The 14,378-nt window shown below is 35.4% G+C and overlaps 1 pseudogene; it reads left to right on the top strand.

The window, feature by feature from the left end:
* LOC132488075 (general transcription factor IIH subunit 3-like) overlaps positions 1-14,378 on the top strand; it is a 93,270-nt pseudogene that overhangs the window by 10,561 nt on the left and 68,331 nt on the right.

Raw genomic sequence — 14,378 nt, 5'->3', positions numbered from 1 at the left:
TGTGATTATTTGTAAATTCTTAAGTTTCAGAATCTGTTTGCATTTGTGATTTTTCAAATAATATTTAATCATTCATGGCCTAATTAAGTTTAATGGAGAGCATTACTTTAATCCTAAGAGAAAAATGACAATTCAAGCAACATACATCTAAAATATGAATAATTTTATATAAGGTGAAAAGTTTTTGTTTTACTTTTTCATTTAAAAATATTAATATCTTGTTTGGCTCTATTTAAATTTACATTGATTGATATACTTTGCATCTGAATTCATTTCTATTTTATGTAAAATTTTATAAAATAATTAGTATATTAAAAATAAAAGTCCAAAATGAGGGAAAAGAAGAAATAAAGAACAAGCAGAACAAACAGAAATTACATGAGACACTAGATTTAACATGAATATGTCAGTTATTACATTTAATATAAGTGGCTTAAATGCTCCAATTAAAAGGAAAAAATTACCAGATCAGATATATATTTATATAAAATATGTAAAATATATAAAATAGTTATTTAAAACATACAGTGCAAGGTTGAAGGTAATAGAATAAAAAAAGATACACTATGAAAACAGATATATTGATACCAGAAAAAAAAATGCTGTAAGGCAAAAAGCATTACTAAACGTAAAGATGGTCACTCACACTTCAAAAGGTTCAATACACCAGAAAGATAGAGTGTTATTAAATTTAACATAATGGAATAATGTAATTGTAATAACTAATAACATAAACTGTAAGTACAAAAAGCAAAATGTTAAAGGTTGATAAGGAGAAATAGACAAATTCATAATCATTCTGTGAATCATAACACACCTTTTCAATAACTGATAAAGCAAAGAGACAAAAACCAGAAAGGCCCTAAAACAAGCATCAACAATTTCAAAAGACTGAAGTTATACTGAGTGTATTCTCTAATCAGCATACTTTATCAGAAACTGTATATTTCTTTAAAAAAATACAGATTTTGCTAGTAACCAAGATGGAATAACATAGACTATATTTACCTTCCTACTATAAACAACTAGAAAATCAGATAAAATATATGAAATGACAATTTTCAGACACTGGACAAAAAGCAAGACAAAACTGTGATCCGCGAAAGAAGAGAAACAAGCAAGATGAGCCCTACTACTGACCAAGCTTATGCCCTGGGAGACAGTTACCAGGCTGCAGTAAGGAGCTGAGTGGGAGAGGGCCAACACAGAGCTGGGCAATTTCCTAAGGACACAGAGCTGGGAACCGCTTGTGTTCCCATCAGAAAGAGTGGAAAGATCTTATAGTAGATAAGAAATCAAGTAAAATCTTCAAAAGTATATTGCCTAAATGGTGGGACTACATTAGCTATAGATTAATGGCCTAAGAAAATTAAAAGCAAACCTCAAAACATTCCAACTGATATAAAGTAAATTCACTGCACACAAAAATAAAATTCAATAGTATTAAAAGGAAAACAAAATCTAGCACCAGAAATGTACAATTTACATCTATCATCTAATAAAAAATTGCCATGCAACAAGCAGGAAACTATAACTTATAACAGGAAATATCAAGCAATAGAAACAGACACAGAAACAGAGATGATAGAACTAGTGGACAAGGATGTTAAAAATGCTTCATATTTCAAGAAGGGAGGGAAAACATGAGCATGCTGAGAATAGAAATGCAAGATAAAAACAAAGAACCAAACCAAACTTTAAGAGATGAAAAATGAATTTGAAATTTAGGATACACTAGATGGAATTAACATCTTACTAGATACTGCAAAAGAAAAGATCAGCAAATTTGAAGACAGAGCCATAGAAACCATCCAAAATGAACATAAAGGGAAAAAAAACTTTAAAAAATTAGAAAGCCCAGAACATCAGCATTCTAACATACATGTAATTGGTAGAGAAGAGGGACATGAACAGAAAATATTTTTTTGAATAAACAGTGACTTCTTTGAAATTTGATGAAAAACTATATAAAACCACAGATTCAAGCTCAGTAAATACCAATCAGAAGAACTATAAAGAAAAAAAAATGCCAAGGCATCAGAATCAAATTGTTAAACATCCATTGATAAAATCTTAAAAACGGCCAGAAAGAAAAAAGACACATTATGTATAAAGGAACAAGGATTTAAATGACAGCATACTTATCAAAAAATATTCAAGCCAGAATATAATAAAGAGACATTAAAACACTGAAAGAAAAAAGCTTGTCACATAGAATTCTTCAGTCAGCCAGAAAAAATAGCTTACAAAAATAAAGGCAAATAAAGATTTTTTCAGAAAAATAAAAGTTAGGAGAATTTACCCCTAGCTCCTGCCCTGCTAGAAATGTTAAAGAAAATTCTTTAAGCAGAAGGAAAATGATACCAGAGGAAAATCTGACTCTACACAAAGGAATAAAGACTGCTAAATGGTAAACATGTGAGTAGACAAAAATATATTTCATCTTATTTTTAAATCTCTATAAAAGATCATTGGCATTTTAAAGCAAAAATAATAACACTGGATTGTATGGTTTACAGCCAGTGAAAAGTACAATGGCTAACTATAATAGAACAAAGGATGGGAGGGAATAAATGGATGTATATTTTTGTAAGGGTTTTACAGTAAAGGGAAAGTGTTATGACAGTATTTGAAAGTAGACTGTGGTAAATTAAAGATGTATAATTATCCCTAGAGCAACCACTAAAATATAAAAATAAAACAGATATAGTTAAAAACTGTTATTTAAAATAAAATGGAATTTTAAAAAACAACTAAACCAAAGGAAAGCATAAAAAGAAGAAAAAGGAACAAAGAACAGAGAAGACAAATAGAAAACAAGTAGCAAGCTGGTAGTTCTAAATCCTGCCATATCACTAATTACATTAAACATAAATAGTCTAAATACTCAGTTGAAATGCAAAAACTGTCAAGAATGTGAAGACCCAACTATATAATATGCATAAGAAACCCACTTTAAATATAAAAAGAATAATAGGTTAAAATTTAAATGATGGGGAAAATATAACATGCAAAAATTAATCATAAGGAAAGTGGTACGGCTATACTAATATCAGAAAAAACAGATTTCTGAAAAAAAAAATATTACCAGGGATAAAGAGGTGCCTTTCATCATGATAAAGAACTCAATTCAATAAGAGGATAGACCAGTGCTAAATGCTTATGCAGAGCTTCAAAACTCATGAAGCAAAAATGGATAGTGCTACAAGGAGAAAGAAATAAATCCAAATTTATAGTTGGAGACGTCAGTATTCGTTTCTCAACTGTAGTAGGATAAGTAGACAGCAAATGGTAAGGATACAGAAGACTTGAATGCAGCTATAAACCAACTTGACTTAGCTGACATTTATAGAAAACTATGCCCCCAAACAACAGATTAACATTCTGTTTAAGTGCACACAAGTCATTCACAAAGATAAACAATATTCTTTACCATAAAGTCTTAATAAACAGAAGATTAAAACCATACAAAGTATTTATCAGACTACAATGGAATTAAACTAGAAATTATAATAAGAAATATTTCCAGAAATCTCCAAGTATTTGGATATTAAACAATGTATTTATAAATTAGCCATGGGTCAAAGAAGCACCACAAAGAAAACTAGAATATATTTTGAACTGAATGAAAAATTTAAAACTACAACATATCAAAATTTGTGGGACACATTCTAACCAATGGCTTAGAGGGAAAAATAAGTGCTTACATTAGGAAAGATCTAGAATTCATGATATAAGTGTTCACATCAATAAATTATAAAGAGAAGAAATTAATAAAAATTTTTAAAATGGTTTTAGAAAGCAGGCGCTTCAGGATGTGATTATGGAATTGGATCACTCACTGGTCAGGCAGCATCCAGTCCTCAGGATGATGAAAAGTGTGTGGTGGTAACCCCTCAGGTGTGCTGTCACATCACAATTATTATGACCGTCACCTGTGCTGAATTGGTACAGGGCACAAGTGGAAAAGGAAGCTTATATGATTATTCAGTTATTCTGGTGGTTGGGCCTTTTTCTCTCATTTGTATTTTCTTAATTTTTTATGACTAGCATAAACTACCTTTCTAATTAAAAAGACATTTAAAAAAATTCATGTCCAAGATTCCAAAAATTCATGTCCAAAATTCATGTCCAACATCTGAGATTGACACCATGAAGAAACCTCTAAGGCCAAAAAGGTTTACCCTATTATATATAAGTATCAAAATCATTGCATTTTAGAACCCCAATGTACTTCAGGGATAAACCAGATCAAGCAATTCATTTTACTGACTAGGAATCCAAGAAATATAGAACTGAAGAGGATTGTCTAGGGTCATGCTCAAGTTAGCAGAAAATCTAAAACTAAAATAGTGACCAAAATTTCTGAAATATAAATGAGAACATACAACCTGACTAGGTTTTGTCCTCACTTTTAGGAGAAAGATCATCTGAAAAAATAGAATTTGGAGGTTAAAAAAAAAAGTGGCACAATCAGAATACTTAGATAATCTATGGAGTTAATGGGACACAATATTATGAACTGGCACTATTCAAAGTACATTGTTACAATGCACATAAAACTTTCTTTGCAGTAAACCCCGCCCCCCTCCTTTTTTTGCCTTTTCAGAAAAACATACTGAGCCTGAATAATTTTTCACACATGATTCTCTCATCTTTTCTCCTCCAATTAGATTATAAATTAATAGAAGGTAGGGATTTTCTCTTAGCTTGATCATTTTCCTACAAGAATCCTCCATAGGCATTTACTTAATATTTGTTGATTTTGTTTCTATATACAGGTGCAGACAGTTGAAAGAAGCAAGAATCAAAGAAAAAGTTGAACCATGAGGATTTCTTTTCTCTATGATTCCAACTTTCCTACTAAATGTCTTGAGAATTATTCTAGATTATGCAATTGAACGGTAAGTAAAACTCTGGGGGAAAAGCTATGAGTAACACCTCAAGCCTGGATATCTCTGTGTGCCCTCTGGAAATAGTGCATTAAACACATCCATAGACCCAAGATCATGTTGGGATTGGCCATTACAGGGTGCATTGTCCCTTTTTTACACTCTGTCAATAATCCTCCCCACCAAGGGTAAGTGAGGGGAAGGGTGGGCCCAAATTTGTCAGACAGCTACCAAGCATACAGCCTTCCTCAGCAGCATGCCCATCCACATGCAGCCTGCAATCAAAACTGTCCAGAAAGCACGCACCCTCATTTTGTTCTTGTTAACAGCTAAGAGAACCACAATGATTATGATTTATTCAAACTCAGCCCAAATCCTTCATGAAAAAAAAATGGGCCTGGTTAAAAGGGAAGAAGAAAGGATACAGTTAGAGTTCCCATGAGAATCCTTCCAATTTAAATTCTGACTGGATCTTTATGGACCTCAAGTGCAAACATTAAAAGAACCAGAAAGAGAAGGGGAAAAGGCAGCCTTAGAGCATAGCAAACTGGAAAAGAAATCTGCAACATGGATTCCCCAAAGACAATTAGCTTAATTATTTCCATGAGCAACCACTGCATTCAGTGTATATTGATTGACTTTATTGCTAATACGACTAAACGACCTTGAACATTTCTAGACAGTTACATTCCACAGAGCATTTATTTTCAGTGGTATTTTGATAGCAGCTCAGCTCTTACACTCTAGGAGAGATTTTCTTTTGATATTTAAAGTTGGTACACAAGGGGAATACTATATTTAAACATCTGTGGGGGAAGGGGGTAAATGAAGAAAATAAAATATAAATCATTATATAATTTCTTCCAATTCTGAAGTTCTATAATCCTATATTCTACTTCTATATATTTTATAGCTACATGTGGACTTTAAATTCACCTTTGATAAACATGTTTGAAGAGGATCAAAGTTTTACTGTTTCAGAAAAAAAATAATTTGAATAAATAAAGTTACAAGGAAACTAATAATTAATTAACTGATAAATAAGAGAACCTAAGATACGGTCAATATTTCTAGTAAATAGATCTGGGCCTCTGGAATGCACTGAAATGAAATGGACTATTGAGCAGCCGTCACTGGAAACCCTCAGTTAAAAGGGAGGTACTCAAGGAAGCTGGAAAGGGGATTCCTGCGCTGGAGAGGAGGTTGGGCTAGGTGATTCCACAGGTTCCTTCCAGACATGATACGGGTACCATGAACTGGCATTTCTAGTCAAGGTAACATGAAAATCAAGATGTAATGTGGCCCAAATTTTGCGGGGATGTGGCCCTCGGGCAAGGAAGAACTCCAGCTCAGACTTCCTTTGCATGGAGTAATGGGTGGTGGTAGGATCTGCTCTGTCATTGGATAAATTTATAGAGCCTATGACATAGGCCCCTATCTGCTACTACAAAAGGGCTGTTAAATGCAAAGATTGCTGTGCAAAGACCTGCATGAATTCCCCTTCTTTCTGCTCAACAGCTGACCTACAGACGCCATGGATGGAAAACCTACCAACAGCAGCTCCCTCTCCAAGAGGCCTCCATATAAAAACCTAGACAGATTTATCACTGCTACTTGTGGAAAGACTTCAAGTGTCCTATCTAGTTCTCTATGACTGAATTCTTGAGGTTAATTTGGAGAGTGGGATGCCAGGAGTGATGCAACCAGTACAAGCACAGCCTTAATATGGGACACTGTGAGAAAACAGCCCTTGGGTCAAAGAGGCTGAGGAAGCAGCCAGGGCTGCCATGCAGGGTTGTTCATTTATGCACTTTCCAGGGGCTCCGTATTCAAGAGGCATCACTCACACCATAGACAATTTTGTCACACTTTTATTTAAGTTTATTGACTCAAAATATGGGTGATTTGCCTATTAACTGACAATTTTCTAGCAGATAGCAGCATTGCCTGCTGTTCTAACAGAATCAGAATATTGCAAACATTGCCTGACAACAAACATAATTGATAATCAAAAGGCCTTGCTGGTCAAACATCTAAAATAACCTGTGTTTTTACAAAAGAAATTACACTTCTGACTAGTGTACTGATAGGTAAGTATCTGAAAATGTGAGCCAAAAAGTTCTCTATTGGTATCAGTGTACAGGTTAAATGTGATGCTGTATAGTGCAGTTCATATCACCTGCTATTTGCTTACTGAATCAGAATAATATTTCTGATTTCTTAACTTAAATCTACAAATACTTTCATGATGACATAAATTATTACCTAACAACAAATATTCATTTCCCATCAATAATACACAAAGTAAATATTACTTAGGCATAAATTGGATATTACTATGTTGTCACCGACTTAATATGGCAATTGATTATTTTTGGTTATGGAAATTCTGGCAGTACAAAAATTAACTGCCATTAAAATATTTTAGCCTCTTGCAACATCAATATTATTTAATGCTATATGCAAAATGTGCAGGAACCAAAATTTAATCAGTAATACCCTTCAAAGAATCAAAGGGAATAAGAAATTCTTCGAAGAAACATGAAGCGATGCTGTTTACTAAAATTATATCATTGATGTTGTACCAGTTGCAGACCTTCTTGACTCTGACACCAGCTTCTCTAACACTGAATTACCAGGAAAAGGAGAAAGAAGATTTAATTCACCTATATATCTCACTATCAGCCTAGCTATGATGCAAAACCGTTTCAAAAGCAATTTTTTCTTATACTGGATATGACAATATTGTCTTTAAAAGAAAGGCTTATGAAAATGAAGAATATCATGGCCTCTTCATAGTTCTAGATATTTGCTAATATAGTTCATGGACCAGCAACATCACTTTTAACTGGAAGATTGTTAGAATTACAGAATCTCAGGCCCCACCAGACCTACTGAATTAGAATCTACATTTTAACATGATCTCCAGGTGAGGTGAATGCACACTACAGTTTGAGAAGTACTGTTCAGATGACATATATAATTTGAAAATTATGATAAGTGTGAACTACTGCAACTTTGTAAAAATTTACAATTTATATTAACTAATGACCATAGTAAAGAATATAATATTGTTGCAAAATCGGTAACTGTAAGTTGTTTTTGAAAAATCACTTATAGCATTCATTAAAATATGACATTTTAATGGTGATTGATTAGTAATGCTGTATATCTTTTCATGTCAACATCAGTAGTCATCAGGGATAATCAAAAACCACAATGAGATACCACTTCATATCTGTCGAGGTGGCTATTATCAAAACAACAAAAGATAAGTGTTGGCAAGGATGTAGAGAAATTGGAACCCTTGTACATTTTGTTGGTAGGAATGCAAAATGGTGTGGCCACTATGAAAAAGAGTTTGAAGATTTCTCAAGAAATTAAAAATAGAACTACCACACATCCAGCAATCCCACTTTTGAGTATTTATCCCAAAAAAGGAATTGAAATCTTGATCTAGAGGAAATACTTGTTCATTGTAGCTTTATTTACAATAGCCAAGATGTGGAAACACCTAAATGTATATCAATGGATGAATGGATTTAAAAAATGTGGTATGCATACAACAGAATATCATTCAGCCTTAAAAAAAGAAGGAAATCCTGCCACTTGAGACAATATGGATAAACCCTGAGGACACTGTTATGAGAAATAAGCCAGTCACAGAAGGACAAATACTGCTGATCCCACATATATGAGGTATCCAAAGTAGTCAGATACCTAGAAGCAGAAAGTAGAGTGGTGGTTGCCAGGGACTAATGGAAGGGGAAATAGGTTTAAAGTTTTAGTTACACAAGGTGATTAAGTTCTAGAGATCTGCTGCACCACATTGTGCCTCTCCTGAACAGTACTGTATTGTACACTTAAAATTTTGTTAAGAGGGTAGATTTCATTTACCATAATTTAAAAAAAATTCTATAACAGCATGTATAGTATGGGCACATTTTTCTTCAAAGGCTATTATGTACAGAAGAATAAATATCTTGAAAATATATATACATATACATATATATATATGACAATATGCTTTCAGCAATAATTTACCAGACATATATCCAAATACTGTTATAGCTCTCAGGACACATTTAACCATTTAACTTTTCCAGTGTTAGTCACCAGTAGAAAAATAAAATTAAAATGCATAAACTCCTTAAGGCCTAACATGTCACAAAAGAGATGTCACAAAAGTCTAGGAATCATTTCTATTGAAAAAGAGAAATTGGAGAAACTAAGCATTCAATCTGTCATAAGTAATTTAATTTCCATTAAAGCAAGATATATATTTTGAAACAAATTTTTATATCCCAGTGGCTATTTTTCCAAAGTTTGATTAAAAATTCAAAACACTGGGCTTCCCTGGTGGTGCAGTGGTTAAGAATCCACCTGCCAGTGCAGGGGACATGGGTTTGAGCCCTGGTCCGGGAAGATCCCACATGCCGCAGAGCAAATAAGCCCGTGTGCCACAACTTCGGAAGCCCACGCACCATGACTTCTGAAGCCCACACGCCACAACCACTGAAGCCCTTGTGCTTCACAACAAGAGAAGCCACGCACCACACTGAACAGTAGCCCCCGCTCACCGCAACTAGAGAAAGCAACGAAGACACAATGCAGCCAAAAATAAATAAATAAAAATTTTTAAAAATTCAAAACATCTATCACTTTATATTTGATCATTCAATTTACATAATTCCTAAAGAATGGCTTTATGTTTATAATATTTCTTATAACTGAGGAAGACACACTTCTTTCTAACTTGCACAAAAGGACCAAAAAGACCAGTGACAGCCTTGGAGGTAGCATAGCTCATAGGTGACAGCACTGCAAAATGGTAAAGAGCCAGCACAGAAGCTAAGTTCAATATCTGACTCCACACCTACCAGCTGACCGGTCCATGCCCTCTTCTCTGTGCCTGAGTTTTCTTGTCTGCAATATGAGACTGATACAGTTTAAGTAGTTATTATATATAAACCACTTAGTGCCTGGCACACAGCAAGTGCTCGGTAACTATTAGCTACTGCTAGTAGTATTATCTTTAGTGTAATTTAAAGTATGTATCACAGTTCTTAAACTCTAATAAGCATGAACCATATGATATCTGTTACTATTATTTAGAATCATCCCATTTCAGGAAACTGAAAGGAAATGAGAGGAGGAAAACAACCTTTGATGTGAACATGGCGTGCCACTGATCCCAGTTTTGAAAGGATGGGTTTTTTCACTTGCCTCAGAGTCAGGAATACATTATGAATACTGTAACTTTTCTCTTGATACCTAATCTTGCCTCTGTTTTCAGAAAAATGTAGTTAATTCACGATTATTCCATTCATTAAAATGCTAAATGCTTAAGATACACTGGTGAATAACACATGATTCCTAACCTAAAGAATCTCCCATTAACAGAGGTAATTATAAGTGTAGATAATAGCACAGTAACTAAATCATCAGTAGCTTTTCCTAACCGCAACTGCAGGCTTTTAATTCCAGAAACCGAGTAATCAAGTAGAAAAAGACTAGCTCCAGGAAGAATTCCAAGGGTAGGATTCACTAACTTAATTCTTTGATCCTTGTCCTGTGGTTGGCCTTTCTCTGGTATGGTAGCTTGCACCAATGATATTGTTAAGAAAGAAAACTCAAATCTTGCTGGACAAATCACTTTAGAAATAATATTCTGGTGTCCTATTAGGTCTAGAGGAACTATTAGGACTGACAAAGATTTCCAGAAGTTTTATCTAGTGGAAACATCGCTGCACTAACTATATTATCATGTTAAAATATTGTGTACTATGTTCTCACTGACAGAGGCTGCACATCCCTGCAGCCACACTCAGAATCTCAATGTCCATGTCATCACTACAGAGCCAGGGTAAAAAGTCTTAGCTAATGAGCTGTCTTCACACCCTAGACAGAGTAACCTCAGGGGTTTAAGAAGATGCTCCTCAGGCTGCATTTTCTTGAACTATTGAAACAAAGCAACTGCTGGGGTATCATGGCTACCATAACTAGTGAACAACCACACAGACATGGACTTGGGATCCTTCAGTGTCAGATGATCCCAGGGAAGAGGGGACAGCACCTCCTAGCACCCAGACCCCACACATATCTGATATATTCCCAGAGAAGCGCCATGGGTACCCCTGACCATCCATCCCTGGGGCTGGTATCTGCCTTGGTGGCACCTGACAGGCTGTTCCAGAAGTCCCTTGGCAAGCATCTCAATACCACTTCAGTACACCGATTGTCACTCTTTGTCTGACTAAGCCTCATATGTTTTTGGATTTTACTTTAAATTTTTTTCATTGGTTAATAACATCTGGCGTCTTCATTGGTTCTACTCCCAACCATCATCTAACTTAACATTGTTCCACCACTGTACTTTCATTTCATTCTCCTCATTCACCAATTATTTTCTTTTTTTCTCTTAGCTCATTTTATGGGTCAGCATGAATGTCAAGGCAAAAGAAGCTGACTTGAAGAAGTCGGGAGAGTGGCAATAGATATATAAAAAATGAGCTCTGCCTGTGTTACAGACTGAGTATTTGTGCCCCAGCCCCCCAGAATTTAGACGCTGATGCCCCCAATGGGATGATACTCAGAAATGAGGCCTTTGGGAGGTAATTAGGATGGAAGAGGCCATGAAGGTGGAGCCTTCTTGATGCAATTAGTGCTCTTATAAGACACCAAAGAGCAGTGAAAGCTCTGTGTGTGTGTGTGTGTGTATGTGTGTGTGTGTGTATACACTGAGAAAAGGCCATGTGAGAACACAGAGAGGAGGCAGCCATCTGAAAGGCGGGAAGAGAGCCCTCACCAGGAACTGAATTGGCCAGCACCTTGATCTTGGACTTCCCAGCTTCCAGAACTGTGAGAAATAAATTTCTGTTGTTTAAACCAGCAGTCTCCAATCTTTTTGGCACGAGGGACCCCTGGAAGACAATTTTTCCACAGACAGGTGTGTGTGTTGGGGGGGGGGTTCAGGCAATAATGCTAGAGATGGGGAGTGCTGGGGAGCGATGGGGAGCGGCAGATGAAGCTTCACTCGCTCGCCCACCGGTCACCTCCTGCTGTGCGGTCCGGTTCCTAAAAGGCTGTGGACTGGTAGCAGTCTGCGGCCCGGGGGGTTGGGGACCCCTGGTTTAAACCACCCAGTCTATAGTATTTTGTTAGAGCAGCCTGAGCTGACTAATACAGTGTGGAATAGACCCAATGCTACTGATCTGAATATCATGGTAAATTTTTAATATTCTGGGTCTTCCACTAGCACTGGAGTAGGTCAGGAATTATTTTATTTGCTCATTTATTTACATATAAAGGCTTACAGAATTATGAAATCTGAACTATACTTAGAAATGCTTGTAATTGATACTTTTATTAAAAGACTACATCAAAACAGAATTCTCTTTAGGAATTTTAAGCTGTGCAGTCATCATAAATTTAAGCATAAGCATGTTTCATGATGCATTGAGATTAACCATAAGAATACAATGCAGCAAAAGTTCAAATGTAGTATCAATTTAACTAAAACAAATTATTTTCAATAATTCAATGAATTTAATGAAATTGTTTCTAGACAGGCATGGTACTAGGTGGTGTGTGTGTGCAAGAGTGTGGCGGGGGGGAGTACAAAATCAGGTGATGAGTAAGGCATGGGCCCCACCCTTAATGGGCCTAATCCTTGCCATCCAAAAACCCATAAAATACCCACCTGAATAAGCTTCTACTTAATTAATTTGCCTGTGTCTATTATAGACATTTATTATTTTTAGACATATTTATTGTTGACTTCATTTTTCAAATTCCCACTCCTATGCTGTTTATTGTGACTTCAAATCCACAGTGTGAAATCTATATCATCATTCTCAGAGTGAGCAATTTTCCAAGTATAGAGATAGGAATCAATGTGATCTTCAGAGTTAATACAGCCTAGTAATGTGTCTATGCAAAAAAAAAAAAAAAAAAAAAAAAAGAAGGGAAAAAAGGCTAAGCTTGAAAGTTTTTCACTTAGACAAAATAGACTATTCAAAGGCTTACAGGCTACACTCAAGGCTCTCCGTTGGAGATAACAAGACACCATCTGCTTGTCACTCATTTATGGAGTTTCATATAGCTGGAGAAGAATGATCAAATATCCATCCCCCAGAGTTAGCTGTACCACCTATCTTTTATAATGCATAACACATATGCACACATTTCTTTTAGAAGCTAAATAGGATTTTTTTATTAAAAGAAATATGCTTTTTGAATTTATTTAATCTCTTAATAACATCTTCTGGCAGGGAAAAATGTATTTCCTCCTTCAAAGAAAATTTGAGTTGCAAGCTTATCCACATCTGTTTCACATTTGTTAAAAAAAAAAAAAAGTAAACTTCAGTGTCACCTTCACCTGTGCCTAGAGAGAATAAAATGAACATGGCAGAGCAGCAGCAAAATGAGTTAGGATGTAGAGAAACTCCTCTCCCACCAGGAAAGGAGTGAACTAGTGTTTACGGGATCAAAAGTCTATTTGGGAGACAATGTTAAGTCACAGCTAATCTCTCATTGTGAAATATATTCTTCTTTAGATTTTTCATGCCCTAAAAGTATATAGGAGAAAATTAAATTTTTAAAAAAGGCTGTTCAGGTAGCAACCGACTTCAGAACAATTCAAAACTAAAATGCGTAACATAAACTTCTATTACCTATAAGAGGCAGGAAGTAAGGTTATAAATCGCTTTATTTTCTAGAACTATTTCCTCATACGTATAATGGGGTACAAAAGTTGTAGCAGCTCTAGGATACTATCCTGCTAAATAGGGATAACATCAAAAAAACATGTAATGGGAGGTATGAAGTTCACACACTGCTAATAAGAAGGAAAAACTGAGAATCACAGCTAAGATGTTTATAAACAAACGGGACACATAGTATTATTTTAATATTATCTATAATAAATATTATTTAAACAGTATTATTCTTTAGAGGCAGAACCTTGCATATGGAAGAGCACAAGTCATCAACAGTTCCTTGGGAAGATGAGAGGAACGAACTAAAGAACACTGGGGACAAGAATGACTTTAGATAGAAGGAGGGGTCCTTCACCAGTAGGAATAAGAGAAAGAAGCAGAATGGACAGGCTCTCTCTCTTTTCCACAACTACAACCTTCAGTCAGCTTCTATGGCTCAACTCGTCACCTCCATCTAGAAACCTACCTGTAACCTACTTACCCCAGGTAGGTAAGGTGTCCCCAGTCTTATTCACATACTCCTCCCACCATCATCTCATTTAATAATGAGGGCTTCAGGAGAGCTTCCCTTCTCTCTCTCAATTTCCCTAATATATTTGGATATAGATAGGTGATACATAACCATTTATCATCACCACATCTACTGCCACCATCTTGCCAAGACACCACCACCACTTACTGGATTACTGCAATGGTTTTAATTAGAGTCTCCCAAATTCCTCCTTCAGTCTGTTCTTAACACACAGACAAAGTGATACTTTTTAAA

The sequence above is a fragment of the Mesoplodon densirostris genome, chromosome 4 (assembly GCF_025265405.1).
Source record: "Mesoplodon densirostris isolate mMesDen1 chromosome 4, mMesDen1 primary haplotype, whole genome shotgun sequence".
NCBI classification, from domain to species: Eukaryota; Metazoa; Chordata; class Mammalia; order Artiodactyla; family Ziphiidae; genus Mesoplodon; species Mesoplodon densirostris.
The sequence above is the reverse complement of the archived record's forward strand: the minus strand, read 5'-3'. Positions and strand labels throughout refer to the sequence as shown.